The sequence below is a fragment of the Arvicola amphibius genome, chromosome 3 (genome assembly GCF_903992535.2).
Source record: "Arvicola amphibius chromosome 3, mArvAmp1.2, whole genome shotgun sequence".
In the NCBI taxonomy this organism is placed as follows: Eukaryota; Metazoa; Chordata; class Mammalia; order Rodentia; family Cricetidae; genus Arvicola; species Arvicola amphibius.
Genome location: NC_052049.1, coordinates 109,863,464 through 109,881,085, shown reverse-complemented (window position 1 = coordinate 109,881,085; position 17,622 = coordinate 109,863,464).

Below are 17,622 nucleotides of genomic sequence, written 5' to 3'. Positions count from 1 at the left end.
TGGAATGATTTTCTTTTTTGGTCTGTTGTCAATGCTGACTCTGGTACATAGTGTTTGTTCACATCTCCCCAGGAAAAGCCATGCAACACACTCTGTGTTGACTCGTCCATGTGTGAGTTGGGATACTAACAGCCAGGCCTCTAGTCTCTGTGACTTTCCGGGGTCTCCCTTCCACATGCAAGTTTTCCAGTCATCAAGGAACACACAGGAAGTTTATCCTAGCTTTTCTATGGCCTTCTTACTGCCAGGATGTTCCTCATTAAATTTACTCCTGATGTATCACAAACCTAGGGTTGCAGCCTTGGCATTGCAAGTTGTAGTGGCTTCTTTCCATTTAATTCTTAGAGAATTCATCACTTTAAGCTAGGTTTTGTTCCTTCACCCATCCTCTAGCTACGAGGATGATTTGAACTGCATCCCTCTGACCTTGAAGCTTCTGGTTTACAACTTTCCTAGCATTGGTAAGATGGCAATTTGCACTAACCAAGTTGGATCAAGAATGAGAGAGCCTCAGGCAAGAAGATCATATGCTCCATCTTTATTGCCTAAAGTTCCAACAAACTTTTAAGAATAAATACTTCCCAGTTCATCATTTGTCTTTAATTGCTTTGCAGAGCCCTGAAAGGCTGAATAGTTTGCTTTTTGTCCTATATTACACTTACTATATTACACTTATTTTTTAAGAACTGTATTCTTTATCCTGCCACAATCAAAATGTCCTCCAGCTATCTTCTTTGATACACAAAAGTCTTAATCTTTAACATAGTCAGGTTTATCACTCTGCTCTGTTGCTGTGATTTGGATGCTTGTATTCCATCCAGATTCATGTTGAGATACTCTGGCGCAATCTTAATGTGAGGTATATCCCTTGGGAGGTAGCTGGGTCGTGAGGGCTCTGTCCTCATGAATGGAATTAGACATCCTAATCAAATGGCTCAAAGATGGAGTTCACTGTTTTGTGATTCTGTTCCTGCCATGTGCAGATACAGCATTCCCCACCTCTGAGAACACAAGGTACCCTGCTGGAAGCAGAGGCCCCGGACCTTCTTCCCAGCTTGTGCTCACCTGGACCTTCTAGACTCAGTACAACTTCCAGAATAGTGATTCCATCCTTGTTCATTACTCAGAGACGGAGCCTCAGGATCTATATTAGGTAGGAACTGTGAAAATGAGACATACACCGATGATAGCAAAAAAGGAGACATTTAGGGGCTATTCAGATTTTAGAAACAAGACTCGAATGTGTGTCACTGCAAACTAAATGAGGTAAAAGGGGATCTAGAACATGCTAAGGTCGAGGCTAATAATAAACACGTTAAGCTCTATCTGGATACTTCTTTGAGATATTGAAATTGACAGTGGAACTTATTAGTAGGACATTAGTTTTGATCTAGAAGTGAAGATGTTACAACCTAGAGCTATTGTTGTGAGGCTCACTTGCTCATGAACTTGGTAGGCTCGTAAGGGGATTATCTGACATGGATACACAGGGAAGATGGCAAAGGGTGCACTTGGAGGATGGAGGAGGACAGGACAGAGGAGCTGACAAGAAGCAAGAAGGAAACAGCTCACAGTTTTCTGAAATGAGTCTCGTAATAAGTCATAAGAGCGAGTAGATTTGGTACTTCCACATTCAGTCATATGCTGGAGACGAGGATAATGGCACCTCTCAAAAACTGCTAAGAAGAAACACCCTTAAAACTTGGCTTCCCAAGGCCCAGAAAAGTACACCCCATCTCCACACCAAAGACAACTAAAAATATTTGCTTACTGTGCTGGTTGGTGTTTTAGTTTTTTTTTTTCTCTCCTATTTGACATACTTAGGAAGATCTAGAATAAGGAAATATAAGGAAATGCTGATTGGGAAAACTTTTCCACCAAATCAGCCTGCCAGCAAGTCTGTGGGGCATTTTCCTAATTAATGACTGACATCAGTGAGCCCAGCCCACTGTGGGTGGTAGCAACCCTGAGGAGGTGTACCTGGGTAGCATAGGAAAGCCACTGATCAAGCATACCATGGTGAGCGAACCAGTAAGCAGCACTTACCTCCGTGCCTTCTGCATCTATTGGTTCTTGCCTCTAGGTTCCAGGCCTCCAGAGTCCCTTCTCCCTCCATGAAGGACTGTGAGCTGTAAGGTGAAGCAAACCCCTTTCTCTTCAAGTTGGTTTTGGTCGTGGTATTTATCCAGCAGGAGAAAAGTAACTAGCAATACCCGTACCTACTGACCTCAAGTCCGCCTATCTTTTCAGTTATTAGTCGCTGTGAAAGATCAGCACAGGTAGGACTTTGAATTCAGGTTAAAAAGAAATAAAACAGGGTGTCTACTTCCCACAGGGATTCTGTAGGTCAAGGCCTTTTAGCCCTACCCTATATCAAAAGTCAGCGATACTCTGCGCATCTGCTCTGCTGTGTTCCTTAACATCAGCACATCCCGCTGTACGCCAGTCCGTGAATATTAGACAGATGAAATCCCGGAGCTCGGAGAGATGGCACAGCGTGTTCTCTCACGTCACAGAAGGGAACACTCAGGAACAGAGAGGCGCAGTGGCCTGACCCAAGTCACCTGGTGCAGTAGAGGTGGGGATGGGACCAGATGTTCTGACTTAGAGCTCTCGTGACTTAGAGCCTTGTGTGCATCAGCATGTCACTCTTGCCCACGACAGCGCTCTCTGTTACTGAGGTAACATGTTCATTTCCTCCATGGCTGTTTTCTTAGCTATGAACTCTTCCTTTACCCAAATGGTGATTACAGATGCTGTAAATACACTATGATTGTATCTTCATCTATTTTAAAGTTGCTTTCTGCATGTTAAAAAAATACGATTGGCTGTATTGAGGGCTGATAAATGGAGAGACAGTAAAATCGACATACCATTAGTCTGCAGCAGAAGTATCAGGGGAGGGAGCATCAATTAATTTGTTGATAGAATTTGCTGGAAGAGTCTTGCCGTCTGGGTGTCCAATGCCTGTGATGGGTCTTCTCTGAAACACAATTTGTATTCTTAAAGGTATTTACTCTAACATTGGTGTAGTCCATTGTATTTACAAAACTGGATGCTCTTAACACATTTTCTTTCATTCAACAATATAACTGGGTGCTACTGTGTGCCAGTCTGTAGGACCTATGACAGTGGGCAAGACACATACACACTTGTCTTCAGTAGCACATACATTTGCTCCAGACAATAAACATGCAAATTAATATATGATAGGCCTTTCAGATGGTAACAAAAGCAATAGGATAGAGAATGGCCAGAGGAGGGTATAGCACACAATCTAATTGGTCTTAATAATAAAAGTTCAGAGTCAGATAGCAGGGGGTGAAGGCTGAAGGATCAGAGTAGTAGTGTGGCCAGCCACTAGAGAGTTCTCACCTCTACCAATGCTCAGACAGAAGGGGCGAACCTGTCCTCAGACTGCTTCAGGCTGCGCTGCTCCTCAGACTGCACCTGAGTGAGTTCCTATCTCCTCCCGCCTTATATTCTTCTCTTTGTCCAGCCACATCTCTCCTGTCTCCACCTCCCTAGTGCTGGGATTAAAAGCACCGTGTCTCTTTTAGACAGATTCAATCTTGTGTAGCCTAGGGTGGCCTTGAACTAATAGAGTTCCCTCTGCCTTGTCTCCCGAGTCCTGGGATTAAAGGTGTGTGCCACCAATCTCTGGCTTCTAGTGGATTAGCTCTGCACTGGGATCTTCAGACAAGCTTTATTTGTTAAGACACAGACAAAGTCTCACTCCAGGAGGGATGAGTCTCTATTTTCCAGTGAGGCCAGGAATAGACCCCATTGCAAGTCAAGTTCACTGGGCATCTGACTCAGATTGTGATTAGCAAAGTGAGGTTCTTGCAGAGCCCTTTCAGGATTAGGGTGTTTGGTGAGTGTAGAGGATTCCAGAAGGCAGAAAGAGATGAGGGGTCATTATGTAGCCATAGAAAAGCTAAAGGGAGTTTCGGAGCCTACATGAAATCATGAATAGAACTGGAGGCCAAAGCTAGTTAGACTCTCTCACTGTCAGTATGATATTAATCTGTAGGCCATGTGTGTGCACATATATGTGTGTGTGACCTTTAGCTGAGCACAATATAATGGTGGCCCAACTATGAAGGAAGAAGACTTCAATACTGAAAAGGGATCCTTCCAAATGTCTTACTACCTCCCCTCTGGGCAGGATATGAGATGAAATATGAGACTGGAGAAAATGATCTCATCTAGTCTTGGGGGTCAAGATTTTCATTGCCTGCCCATCAAAATCCCAGCAAAATTATTCACAGACCTCGAAAGGATGGTACTCAACTTCATATGGAAAAACAAAAAACCCAGGATAGTCAAAACAATTCTGTACAATAAAGGAACGTCTGGAGGCATCACAATCCCTAACTTCAAACTCTACTACAGAGCTACAGTACTGAAAACAGCCTGGTGTTGGCATAAAAATAGACAGGAGGACAACTGGAATCTAATTGAAGACCCAGATATCAATCTGCATACCTACAAACACCTGATTTTTGACAAAAAAGCAAAAGATATAAAATGGAATAAAGAAAGCACATTCAACAAATGGTGCTGGCATAACTGGATATCAACATGTAGATAAATGAAAATAGATCCATATCTATTGCCATGCACAAAACTCAAGTCCAGATTGATCAAAGACCTCAACATAAAGCCAGCCACACTGAATTTCACAGAAAAGAAAGTGGAAAGTACACTTGAATGCATTCACACAGGAGACCACTTCCTAAATACAACCTTAGTAGCACAGACACTGAGAGAAATAATTAATAAATGGGACCTCCAGAAACTGAGAAGCTTCTGTAAATCAAAGGATATGGTCAACAAGACAAAACAGCAGCCTACAGAATGGGAAAAGATCTTCACCAACCCCATACCAGACAGAGGGCTGATCTCCAAAATATACAAAGTACTCAAGAAATTCATTATCAAAAGAACCAATAATCCAATAAAAAATGGAGTACAGACCTAAACAGAGAACTCTAAAATGACTAAAAGATACTTAATGACATGTTCAACATTCTTAGTCATCAGAGAAATGCAAATCAAAACAACCCTGAGATTCCATCTTACACCTGTAAGAATGGCCAAGATCAAAAACACTGATGACAACTTATGCTGTAGAGGTTGTGGGGAAAAGGGAAAACTTCTGCATTGCTGGTGGGAATGCAAGCTGGTACAGCCCCTTTGGATGTCAGTGTGGTGATTTCTCAGAAAATTAGGAAACAACCTTCCTCAAGACCCAGCAATACCACTTTTGGGTATATACCCAAAGGAATTTTAATTGTACGACAAGGACATGTGCTCAACTATGTTCATAACAGCATTGTTTGTCATAGCCAGAACCTGGAAACAACCTAAATGTCTCTTGCCCGAAGAATGGATAAGGAAAATGTGGTACATTTACACAATGGAGTACTTCACATTAGAAAAAAAAATAATGGCATCTTGAAATTTGTGGGCAAATGGATGAATCTAGAAAATATATTGTGTTAGGTGACACAGACACAGAAATACAAATATAATATGTACTCACTCATAAGTGACCTTTAAACATAAAAGAAAGAAAACCAGCCTACAGTTCACAATCTCAAAGAACCTAGACAACAATGAGGACTCTAAGAGAAACATATATGGATCCAGTCTATATGGGAAGTAGCAAAAAACAAGATCTCCTGAGTAAATTGAGAGTGTGGGGACCATGGGAGAGAGTAGAAGGGGAGGGGAAAGAAAGGGAGGGGAATGGAGAAAATATATATAGTTCAATAAAAACAATAAAAAAGATTTTCATTGCCAGTTAATATTTCTGTTTATCTCCCAGGAGCTCAAAGAGATGATGTGGCCTTTCCCAAGCGACCTGGTTACCAGAATGCAGCGTTTATGTCTTCTATTGCTAATGTGCCCTATACCTGGATATATCTTGTTCCTCTGATGCCTGTGTGTGTGAAAGTGTCAAGGGCATGCACTTCTATAAACGCTTTCACAAATTTTCTGCCTGCAAAGTCTGGAGTAATGGTCTTTGCATTTCAATGAACAGTTTAGGGACAGAAGTACCTCATCAGCCCATGCTTGCATCTTAGCTCATCTAAGTGGTTAAATATATCACTGCAGAATAGAGCTTTAGAACTCAGGACAGCTTTTAAATAACATACTGACTATACAATTTCTTTTAACCTTAACAATTTTGTTACGTATTGGATGTTCCAAAAGTCAACAAGCTGACGGCAGCCATGACAGACGTCTGCACATCATTTCAGCCTTCTCATTCCTAACCTTTCTTTGGTTTCAGGCATGAGTGGACAGTGCCTGCGTGTCATGAGCCTTACAGCCAATTGTTCATAGTTCGTTTCTTGACTGACTTTCATTCATCCTTTGCCCCATCTAGGTCCATCATTTGCGTAGGGAAACTTCAGTCAGACGGTAACGTCTTACGTTTTGGGCTCCGTTGTAGTTTTGAAAGTGTCCATGTGTGACGACTTCACTCTGTCCTTGCAGATACTGGGGAGTGTTGCTCTGAGCCCCCTTTCCACAGATACAGGAAGCAAAGCCTTGAGAAGTATACAGTCCAGGTGTGGCCACTGAACCTGTGTCTTTTAGTACAAGATGGCACCACCTGTCCATTGACTCTCCATTTCCAGAGCCTGAGCTGGGCTTCTTGAGTTAAGGAGTCAGGAGATGTGAGAATAAAGAAGATGGAGGCCTAAGGAAAAGAGAGCAGGTGGCTGCTTTCAATGGTTGGGGCGAGTCATTTAACTTTCTTAGACCCAGCTTCCTCTTTAATTGACAGAACAGAAGTTACTTGCTTCTCCCCTAAAGAATCACCAATGCCAAGAAAAAACCTAAATAAAAACAAGGAGATAGTGATGGTGGCAGGGGATGGTCGTGTTCTCTCAGGCCTGTGACCATCACAAGGACACGATGATGCCCTCTTCCTTTGACTCCTCACCAGAAGCTGGACCGCCTTCATTCGGAACACTTCATTGCTCAGGTAGCTCATGAGCTGCTTGCTACCGCTATCCCTGTTTCACACATAATGGTGAACAGACTGAATAGATCAAATTAAATCCATTTCCACTTTAGGGTGGGAAATCTGTTTGGAGCAATCAGGAGGGTTCGGAGCATCAAGCATGGCTTTTCAATTGCCATCAAATGGTAAATTGCTTAATGTCAATTGGCATTAAGTGGACCGATTTGTACCCAATTAATCCACCAGGGTTGAGAAGGAAGAAAACAATATCATTTAGTGATATTATTCTTCACTGGCTTCTTCCTGTGTGGGGCTCCTAGCAGTTCGCAGACGTTTTCTTGTGCCTATTCTTTGCCTGTGTGGTGAGTTGTATGCCCCCCCCCCCGTTGGGAAGGACAGGCTTGTAGCTACTTATTTGAGCTTTTCCATGCTTCAGAGCCTCACGTAGGTAATGGTTGTTGCAGATTCCCGATGAAACACATTACCAGTTTAAAGAGTTGATGCAGCTTTCAGAAGCATCTCATTTCTAACCAGAGCTTGACTGTAGTCCCAGACAAAGATGGCATGTTTGCGGAATTGTTGTGTATGCGGGTGCACGTGTTTGCGAGAACATGCACACACACACACACACACACAAACAACACACACCACAGAGAGACAGTATTATTGGGTGACAAGTCCCAGGGTAGCTATCTCAGAGACTCTGCATGATAATGACAACCATACAAAAAGGAAATGCAGGTCCTCAGATCCAGTCAGCTGACAGGTGACACACAGAAGCTAAGCTAAACCTGCCTGAGGGAGCTTGCCCAAAAGAAGGGGATGCCTCCCGAGTCTACATGGGGCCATGTGAGCTAGAGGAGGAAAGCTTGTTTTCAACTAGGCTTTATGCTCCCATTGGTTGTAATTTACATTTATATAGACTCAAGCTCTAGGTTCTAAATGGCTTTGCTGGTGTCTACGGTTGGAGTACCACTGTGTCTGAGCAGCAGGCTCTGCGTGCATAAACAAAACCTGGCCGTCTATATTTAAGTGACAGCATGTGGCTCAGTTTTAACTTGGTCACTTGAAGTCGAACCCAACTTGAATGAATTTCCCTGAGGCTTTTCAGGGCGGTGCCTTTCTTCTAACTCCCATTTTCATGCAAGATGGCTCTTCATTGTCCTTCCTCTGGTTACTTAAGGCACAATCGGACACAGATGGAATGTGACTCACAAAAACACAGGGAGGACTCTCTTTCTATCTAAACCTAGATGTGCCTTCCACCTCTCCCTAGGTGAGGAGAATGCACATAGGAATTTCTCTGTAACTGTCAAGCACTATTAGGGTGCCTGAATCTCTTATCTCTGCAGAGAGTAATCTTTACTCAGCAGGATAGAGGAACAGAAGGCCTGGCTGAGTATAAGGGTGGGGGAATCTTAGACACACCAGTGAAGGTCGGTTTCAAATCTAAATTGGAGGCACCTGGTTCTGCTTGGTCAAGCCAGCAGTTAAGAAGAGAGGCACATCTGTCTAGGTGTCTGTCATCAGTGACTGCTACGGTCCATTCATTACTTCTGATTGTTAGTCTGAGGTCTCTGCCTCTCCCTCAGTAGAAAACAATGCCCTTAAAAGCATAGGAGGGGGATGCACTTCAGCCCTAAACCTTAGCATCCAGGCACACCTGGCCCCGCCCCTTGGGGACTCGGCAGAGTGCTTCATACCTGCTTGCAGGACAAGCAGTATCCTGGTCCCTTTAAAAGGCAGAACTCCACCTACTTCTACCTCTTCTTCCTTTTCTTCTTTCTCTCTCTCTCTCTGCATCTGTCTCTCTCTCTCTCCCTCTCTCTTTCTCCCTCATTCTCTCTTTCTCTTCCCATGAGGCCTCTCAGCACTCCTTTTCTCTCTTTCCCCTCTCCCTTCCCTTCCCCCACTTCCTTCTCTTCCCTGATAAAACTCCCCATGTAAGCTCTGATTGCATGGCATGTTTGTCCCTCACCCTCCATCTGTCTCTCCCCTCCATGGGACTCCTTGAACCCACCAAGGTTCCTCTTGCTACAATATGTGCCACATCATAACACTAAATGCACAAGTCGATGGAGGACCTTAAGTAGGGTTGGGTGAGGACCAAAGATGGCTCTATGTAAACAAGAGCCCTGGTATCTCCAAGAAGCTGTGTCCACATATGTCAATACCCATGCAGAAGCATGGCATTTGGTTCTCTTTGGGGCATAGTTCTCAGAATGGCCTTGAACTTGCTGCTACTGAGATCTGGCTACTGAGTCTAAGATGTTTTCTCTATGAACATTGAAATGAAATATACATTGTTGCTTCTCATAGCCTCCCTTGAACCTTCTGTAAAGATGCCGGGCTCTTTTGCCCCACAGCTCCTCCATCATGGTCCTATTGGAATTTCAGCTGGGGGAATTCTTTGTTAATGGACAGTTGGCTTTCTATTATAAAATGGTTACCATCATGCCTGACCTGTTCCCAGTAGATACTGATAGCATCTCCTTTTGTAATGGTTGTAAACAAACACATGACAAACCCCATTTTGACATTTTTGCTAAATGTCCCTGTGGGGAAGAGGGTAGATGATGCCCGGTTGAAATCCATCTTTTTAGACTGTGAGCTCTGGGAGAACAGATTCTATTTTATTTAAAGTTGTAACATTGTGCCTGTTTACCTTCATATCTGCTCACATAGGCACACAGGAAAAAGCATCTGGGCCAAGCTGAATTTAATGACAAAGTTTCGCTGCAGTCTGAGAGCTGCCTCCTGCTCACCATCCTGTCCCAGTTAAAGAGACCCAGTGGCAAAGTAGACCAAGTGTGGCATAGCTGGGAAACAGGCTCAGCCTCAGGGGGGAATTAAGTGTTGACAAGCAATATATTATGACAGTGTCATCTGGTGCTGGTACTGAGTTTAAAGGGACAATTGAAGCTCTTCCAGATTGCCACAGAGCCCCAAGATTATGAGATGGAGGGAGAGAAGCATGCATTTGTATCTCTCCCTCTCTCCCTCCCTCCCTCTCTCTCTCTCTCTCTCTCTCTCTCTCTCTCTCTCTCTCTCTCTCTCTCTCTCTCTCTCTGTGTGTGTGTGTGTGTGTGTGTGTGTATCTGTCTGTCTGTCCCTTTCTAGGTCCTTTTCCCTTAGCTGGAGACTTTTTCTCCTTAGCTGGAGAATTACAACGTAATTCTCTCTTAACTTTGGAGTTGACATTTTCATATCTCAGGCTTCCTGTAGATTGTGCATATGAGTTTATATGTGTGTACATGTTATTATGCACATATGTGTCTGCATGTTCATATACACCTGTGTGTAGGTGTGTTTGTACAGGTGGAGGCCAGAGGGTAACTGTGGATGTTCTTTGGAAGCAGTCCGCTTAGTCCTTTGAGACAGGCTTTCTCACTGAGACCTGGAGTTTGCCATTAAGTTAGGCTGGTTGGCTAGAAATTCCCAGAGATCCTTGTGTCTCCACCTTCCCAATGAGAGGATTACAAGAGTGGATCAGCACCGCTTTGTATGCGGTTGCTAGGTAAGGAAGGTAAGCCTTGTACAGAAAGCAGTTTACCCTGGGGGCTGGAGAGATGGCTCAGAGGTTAAGAGTACTGACTGTTCTTCTGGAGGTCCTGAGTTCAATTCCCAGCAACCACATGGTGGCTCACAACCATCTTTAATGAGAGCTGGTGCCCTCTTCTGGCCTGCAGGCATACATGGAGGCTGAACACTGTGTACATAATAAATAGATAAATCTTAACAAAAAAAGCAGTTTGCCCATCAAGTTGTCTCCCAGCCCCTCTTGCAGGTTTTCTGGTTTCTGAGAGTTGCCACTGGGTTAGCCACCAGACAGTCCATGGTGCCTGCAGACCCAGGCACAAAAAGTGCTGGTGGTATGTGGTGTTGTGGATCAGTCATGAGACACTGGCCTGGGCCCTTCCAGGAAAACTGTCTTCTGGGAAGCTAGTGGGTAGCTAGTGGCATAGCACTTTCTACAGGGGATAGACCAGGGGCACATCAGCTCAGTTTGGACAGTTGGTCTTTGGAGCTACTTCCTACCCTGTAAGTAAAACTGTGCACCCAGAAGGCAGGCGTTCTTTTCCTATGAGTCTCCAACTAAAGCATGAAACTACCTTATCAAAACTCTCGCGGCTTGCACTGCACCTCTCCCCGGTAAATGCTTCAAAAGGGTCATTAATATTAGTTGTCCCAATTGCTTCTGTCTCATTTCCCTTGAATTCCACCACCAGAATCTTAGCCCCTTCAGGTGGCAGAAGATTGCTCTTGTCAAGGTTACTATGACCCGCCAGTTGTTAAAGGCACGGTCAATTTGCATGCCCATCTCAATCCGTCACCACTTAGCTCAGGTGATCATCTGTCTGCTTTAAAACACTTTATGCCTTTGGCTCTCAGGACATTATAGGCTCAAGGTTCACCTCCTCCATCCCAAGGCCACTCCTTCTCTGTGGCTGTCACTAGCCCTGCCTCATCTGCTCCCTTCACTACAAAGCTCTCTTCTCCAAAACTTGCCTCATCTCTCCTCACTGGTCCTTCCCTCTTCTTCCACATGCGAACCACTCTCTTGACTTCCAATATTTCTCTTTAGCAACACACACACACACACACACACACACACACACACACACACACGCAGACAATATATATAGTCTGAACGTCTTTCCTAAACTCCAGTTGCCTACATCTGATTGCCTTTTCAACAAATGTATTTGAGGAATGGAAAGAATCCAAGCTTAATGTTTCCAACATATAGCTTCTGTCTTCCTCTCCCCAGACATATTCCTGAATTCTATTCCATCTCAGCAAATGGCCCCTTGTGTCTCTGTTGCCTAAACTGAGCACCTTGCAGTTTGTTCTCTTAGACTCTATCTATATCCAGTCCTTCAACAAAGCCGTTGAATGCCCTATGGTCTGTCACTTCATATCGGCTTCACCAACTTGCCCCCTCCGTTCCTAACACCAGCATTCTGGATTGCCCAGGAGTCTCTTAAGTGGTTTCCATGGTGCATCCTTGCCCACTTCTCCCTCCATGCTTCCAACATGGCAGCCAGAGTGATGCTCTTGACACACAGGCCAGATCCAAACACAGTTTAGCTTCCTATCTTCCGAAGGAATCTGTCTTACAGTAACTGCAGTCTACAGCTCCTCCATCCGGGACACTGCTGTTGCTGTGACCTCCTATTCTGCCACTGTTTCCTCCCCAGCTCTACTCATTTCTCTTGTGTTGTATCCTCATGCGTGCTATTCTTTCCCTCTGTCCTGACTTTCTTTCCTTGGAAGGGCTTCTTTTCCTGATGCCTATTTAACTCCTTCAAGCCCAGCAGTCACCTTCATCAGACAAGAATTCCCGGCCCGCTGTCGGAAGTGCTGTTCTTCCTACCATGTTTTCGATCATTATCTTTTTTAAAATTATCTTAATGCTGGAACCTTGTTTCCCAGCATTAATGAAACAAAGTGAGCTCTGTCCACAAACTCCAGAAACATGGGTATTTAGGACAGTGACCCTTCTCTGTTGAAGTAATGGTCTGAATTTACAATGGGTGGTGTATGCTGCTGTTTTTCTTTACAGTGTAAAATCTGATTTTTTTCTCAGCTAAAAAGGAAGGGTCTGTTGCTAGAGACAATGGTGTGGTGTGCTGAGCACCTTCTGCACAAGCGTGAGGACCTGAGTGGGGTTTCCAGCATCCACATAAAAGCCGGGCATTGCTGTGGGTGTCTGTCATTCAAGAGCTGGGGGATGGAAAAGGACTCCTGGGGCTTGCTGGCCTGTGAGCATGGCTGAAATGGCAAACTTGGGGTTCAGTGAAGAGACCCCATCTCCAAAACAAAACAGCAACAAGACAACGTGGAGGGCAATAGGGGAAGGTACCCTGAGATAACTCTCTGGCCTCCATACATGTACAGACAGACACATGTATGTATATGTGTGCATGTTAACACACACACATGGGGGAGAGAGAGAGAGAGAGAGAGAGAGAGAGAGAGAGAGAGAGAGAGAGAGAGAGAGAGAGAGAGAGAGAGAGATTTAGGTTTGGCTAGCATTTCCAACTATAGCATTCTGCTAATGTTAATATGTATGCTGAAGTATCTTTTGATTATATTCACTTTGATTCAGTAAATATTGATTGCTCGCCACCACGTGCCAAGTTCTGTGCTGTGAGAGAGAAACGTGAACTGCTGAGACGGATGAGGATAGACCACAGTCTAGGCTTCAAGACATTAGTAAGTGGGAAAATGTTCATATTCCTATCATTAGGCCAAGTGAGACTAATATGATATGATGTAATATAATACAATCCTCATTTCCTGAGAATATCCTCAGGGGTGCTGTGTGCCAACTCTCTTCTAAGGGAATGTTATAGGACCAGATCTGTCCACGTGGTCCATAGAGCATGAGTGTAGCAGGATTGCCCAACAGGGCTGGAGGTAAAGAACACTGGAAAGGCTGAAATGAGAGTAGTCATCTCTTTGTAGTGGGGGAAAACGGCCATGGAAGAGATGTCAGTGGAGCTTGGCAGATGGGGATTAGAGCCATGGGACTAGGGAAACTTCTAGACTAGAGGGATGTGCATAACACAGGTGGGAGGAAGATTCCAAGGCTCCTTCCAGAAATGGACCATACCCAAGGTCTGGGCAGGCATGGAGCAGAGGCAGGGCAAATTAGAAAGGGAGAGGGTGAGGAAAGCTGAACCATGTCAGTGATACTGTTAATGTCATTGTTCGCTTTCCAACAGGTCGACAAATAGGCTCCTGTCGTTTCTGCAACAAGTAACAGAACAATCCAAGCCTTCCTTGCTAGACAAAGCCTATGTAAATGAACTGGAAATCACCAAGAAGAATTTTTGTATAGAAATACAGCAGTGATTGGGGTATATTTCCATGTTTCCTCCAGTCTTTGAAAATTGACCACCGAGGCACCATCTGTTAGACTTTCTATTACTCACCTTCCAGGACACTTATTGGTCCCTCCTGATGGGGAGCAAGCAGGGTTTACTGTAAAAGCCTCTTCCTGATCATGATGGAGCTTCCTCCATTCTTTCCCTCTTCCCATAAAGCCTGTCCGCTGACCTCCAGGGTTTGATAAAAGCCCTCTCTCATTAGCTCCAGCAGCTGAAGCTTTGTCTGAGCAGATTCCAGTAAGAATGGCGACCAGCTGAATAGCAGCAGCCCATCTTTCCAAATGGCATAGGCACTGCGTCCTTAGAGGAAGGCAGCATTCTTGTGCTTGCACATAGCATATGCACCTGGAAAATAAGGCAGACCCCATGAATTCAGGGACTGGTCTTTTGAATATCCTTCATGACCGTTCCCAGTCTGAATGAAAAAAGAAAAAAAAGAAGAAGGAAGAAAGGAAGGAAGGAAGGAAGGAAGGAAGGAAGGAAGGAAGAAAGAAAGAAAGAAAGAAAGAAAGAAAGAAAGAAAGAAAGAAAGGTAGTCAAAGTCAGAGACATCTGGGCAAGTCCAGCATGGTCATGACCCTGAGCCATGTGGGGAGAGGGGGAGGGAACAGGAGAAAGGAAAGAGGGAAACCAGGTGCAGCAGCCAAGAGGACAAAAAGGTAAAAAAGAGGTGGGTAACAAAAACAACTGGATTATATAGGGAAAGGCAGCCCAGACCCTGGGCTGGAGAATTCAGGGTGGAGGGCAGGGTGTGCCAACCAGACCCTGTAACAGGTAGAGACTGCAGAATGCTAGAGAACCTGGCAGCCAGGTCCTCTTTGATGTGTTAAATAAGCACCTCAGCCATCTGTCCCAGGGTTTGAGACCTAACAATCACTTGTGCACAGACTTTTTAATACGGTTTTATCAGAACGTGGGACCCAAAACCAAGGTCACTGATGGAGTCACAGAATCAAAGGATTTGAGAGCTGGGAGACACTAGTGACCATTTACTTCAATTGTCCTGGTTTATAAATGAAAGACCTAAGGTCAGAAGAGGTTGTAGCTCCCTACAAGTCCATTAAGGGCAGAACTTGAACTTGGCGGTGGGACTGCAATTGTTGCCATCGGGGAAGGCAGTCCTGTCTCTAAGTCCCCCTACTTGAGTGTTTCCTTGCTGACGAGGCTTTGATTCTCCCACTCTTCCTGGGCCTCTCGAGCTCTGCAGGCACAAGGAGGTGTCTGTGTGTCTTCTGGATGGTTTCAGTAGTCCTGGCACCCCGGAGTCTCATTTCTTCTCCCCTCTAAGGCAGTTAGGGAAGGGGTGGGCATTCGATGCAGGGGTGTTGCAAGTGATCATGTTACCCATTAGCAAATAAAGACAAATGTGGGGAGGGGCTGAGGAATAAATGGACAGATGAAAGGGTGGGAGAGAGGGACCAGAAAAGAGACCTTTAAAGGCAGAATCCTAGCTCTTGCTAAAATGCAAACACTGAGTCCAGAGAGCTCCAAGTTCAACCTGTGCAAGTAACTCACCAACTGACTGAAAGGAGAGAGAGGAAGGGGACAAGGATCCCAATGGGAGCTGTCCGAGGGACTGCCATCATCCCTTCCCTGCTGGCAGTGTTTAGAGAGGAGCATGGATTCAGTTTGTGTGGCCGCTGGAGGAAAGAGGCATTAGCCAGGAGAGCATAACCATGAAGCAACTCCTATTGCAAACCCAGACAGATGAGGTCTCCACTGGGCAGGTGGGGCGCCCTCTGAGACTAGCACAGCACTCCGCTCACCTCTGCTTTTTCCTTTTCCTGTGGAAATTTCTCAACCAAGGCAAAGCCTCTCTTTGGGATAGCTCAGGTGCCTCTGTGCCTCCCAAAGGGTTTACTGGCTTCTGCAAGCAAAGGCACAGCCAGCAGCAAGTCCTCCCATCTTCTGTGGGGCTCTGGAAGGAGCAGGGGAGCAGGTAATTGTAGCTCTAAGCCATGGTACTAGGATGGCTGCCTCTGCTCTAGCTTTTACCCCACTTCCTAAGGAAGCCCCAGGGAACCTGGACAAGTTGGGGCTGGGGCCCAGACACTAGGGAAGGGGTGGGGACGGCACCCAGCCGATTTCCTGGCACTATGCCAGGCCAGAGCTGCCTGCTGTGTGCAGGAAATATTCAACATTCTGTGTCTTAAAGAGAGAGCCTGGAAAGGCTCCAAGGCTATACTTAATACATCTGCTGGGAGCTACACAGACAGAAACTGGGGGTTGTGGCGGGGGGTGGTGGTGGTGGTGGATACGTTGTCTGCAAAAATAACCCTTGCAGGACCAGCAGAGCACACAGCATCCATAGGGTACAGGTAACAAGTGAGCATAAAAGTCCTTTCTTAGCTCTAGTTGCACACACACACAACCCAAAGCTCATTTGCAACATTGGAGCTGAGTTTCTGCTTTCTGATCCTGGGAGGGTGGCAGGGAATGTTATTTTAGTGACTAGAATGTCCATCGATGTGTTTCCTTTAGCACATAACCAAACAAAGGAAGAGATGGATACGTTTCCATCTCACAGAGGAGGAAGCTGACCCAGAATATGTCTTGTGTGTCCAAGGCATCCAAGGCTCTGAGTTCAAGCTCCCCAAAGGAGAGATGGGGGGACAATCAAGTTCAAGCATGGGATATCATATTAAGCATTTCCACTATGTTCTCCATCCCAATCGACTTCAGGAAGGACACACAGTCCCTCTCCCACCCATTCAAGTCCCCTCTCATGTAGGGGGTAAGACGCTGGGAAGCTAATCACTGAGAGGTACTTTTGCCGCCGGATATAGTCACTGTTTGAGGCAATTGTAAAGACCAGCGAAGACAGAAAAATGGCAGACTGACTTCAAGTGATAACTTTCTCCAGGAGAAAGAAACCGCACCCAAACATCCTCTTTTCCTTGCCCCTCACTAGGAAAGGGAGAAAAGGCTCTCTCTGTGCTTTGTCTTCCACCTCTGTGCTCTACTGTTGTTGACTCATTCCTGAAGCTCTGCTGCCCTTGGACTTCATCCTCAACTGTAGGCTGTGTGAACTGTGTAAGTTAAAATATATTGTGTGGGAAGTAGGAGTAATGGATAGACATCCGTGAGGAGGCAGAATGAACGTACATCGGTGGAATGTACAAAGACTCCAAGCTCTCTTGGGGGTTTGTGTGGAGTAAGAAGGTGATTTGGGAGAAAGAAAAGAAGAAAGAACAAGTGACTGAATGTTAAAAGGATGCTTGCTTGCACAACTTAGTTTCACTGCTTTGAATACATTCCTATATCAAAATAAATAGGCATACATATATTTACGTATACATACATATATTTATGCCAGCATATGTGTGTATATAGATGTACACATGCATACACGCTCATACACATGGGCACACACATGCACATACACAGAGTATAATCTTTGAACCTGTCACCTGCTCCACTTACACTAAACAATTCCATAGCCCACGTTTGTCTCACCCTTGCGAGCACAGCTGGGAGTTTCAAATTTTATTAAACATCTGCATTTCTCACAGACTGCATTTTTAAAGAAAAGAGCCTATTTAATAGCCTTCGGTCACAGGGGCTACCATCTTGTCAATGTACAAGAGATATGAACTTAGCCACATAATTGGGGGACAGTAATAAATGAATGTAAGGTAAAGAGCAGGGGATTTTGATGATCTGTGTTCCTGTAGCAGAAGAGTAGCTTATAAAACAATCATTCTATGATATGTGCTTGCATTCTTTATAAGGTGGACACACATGTTT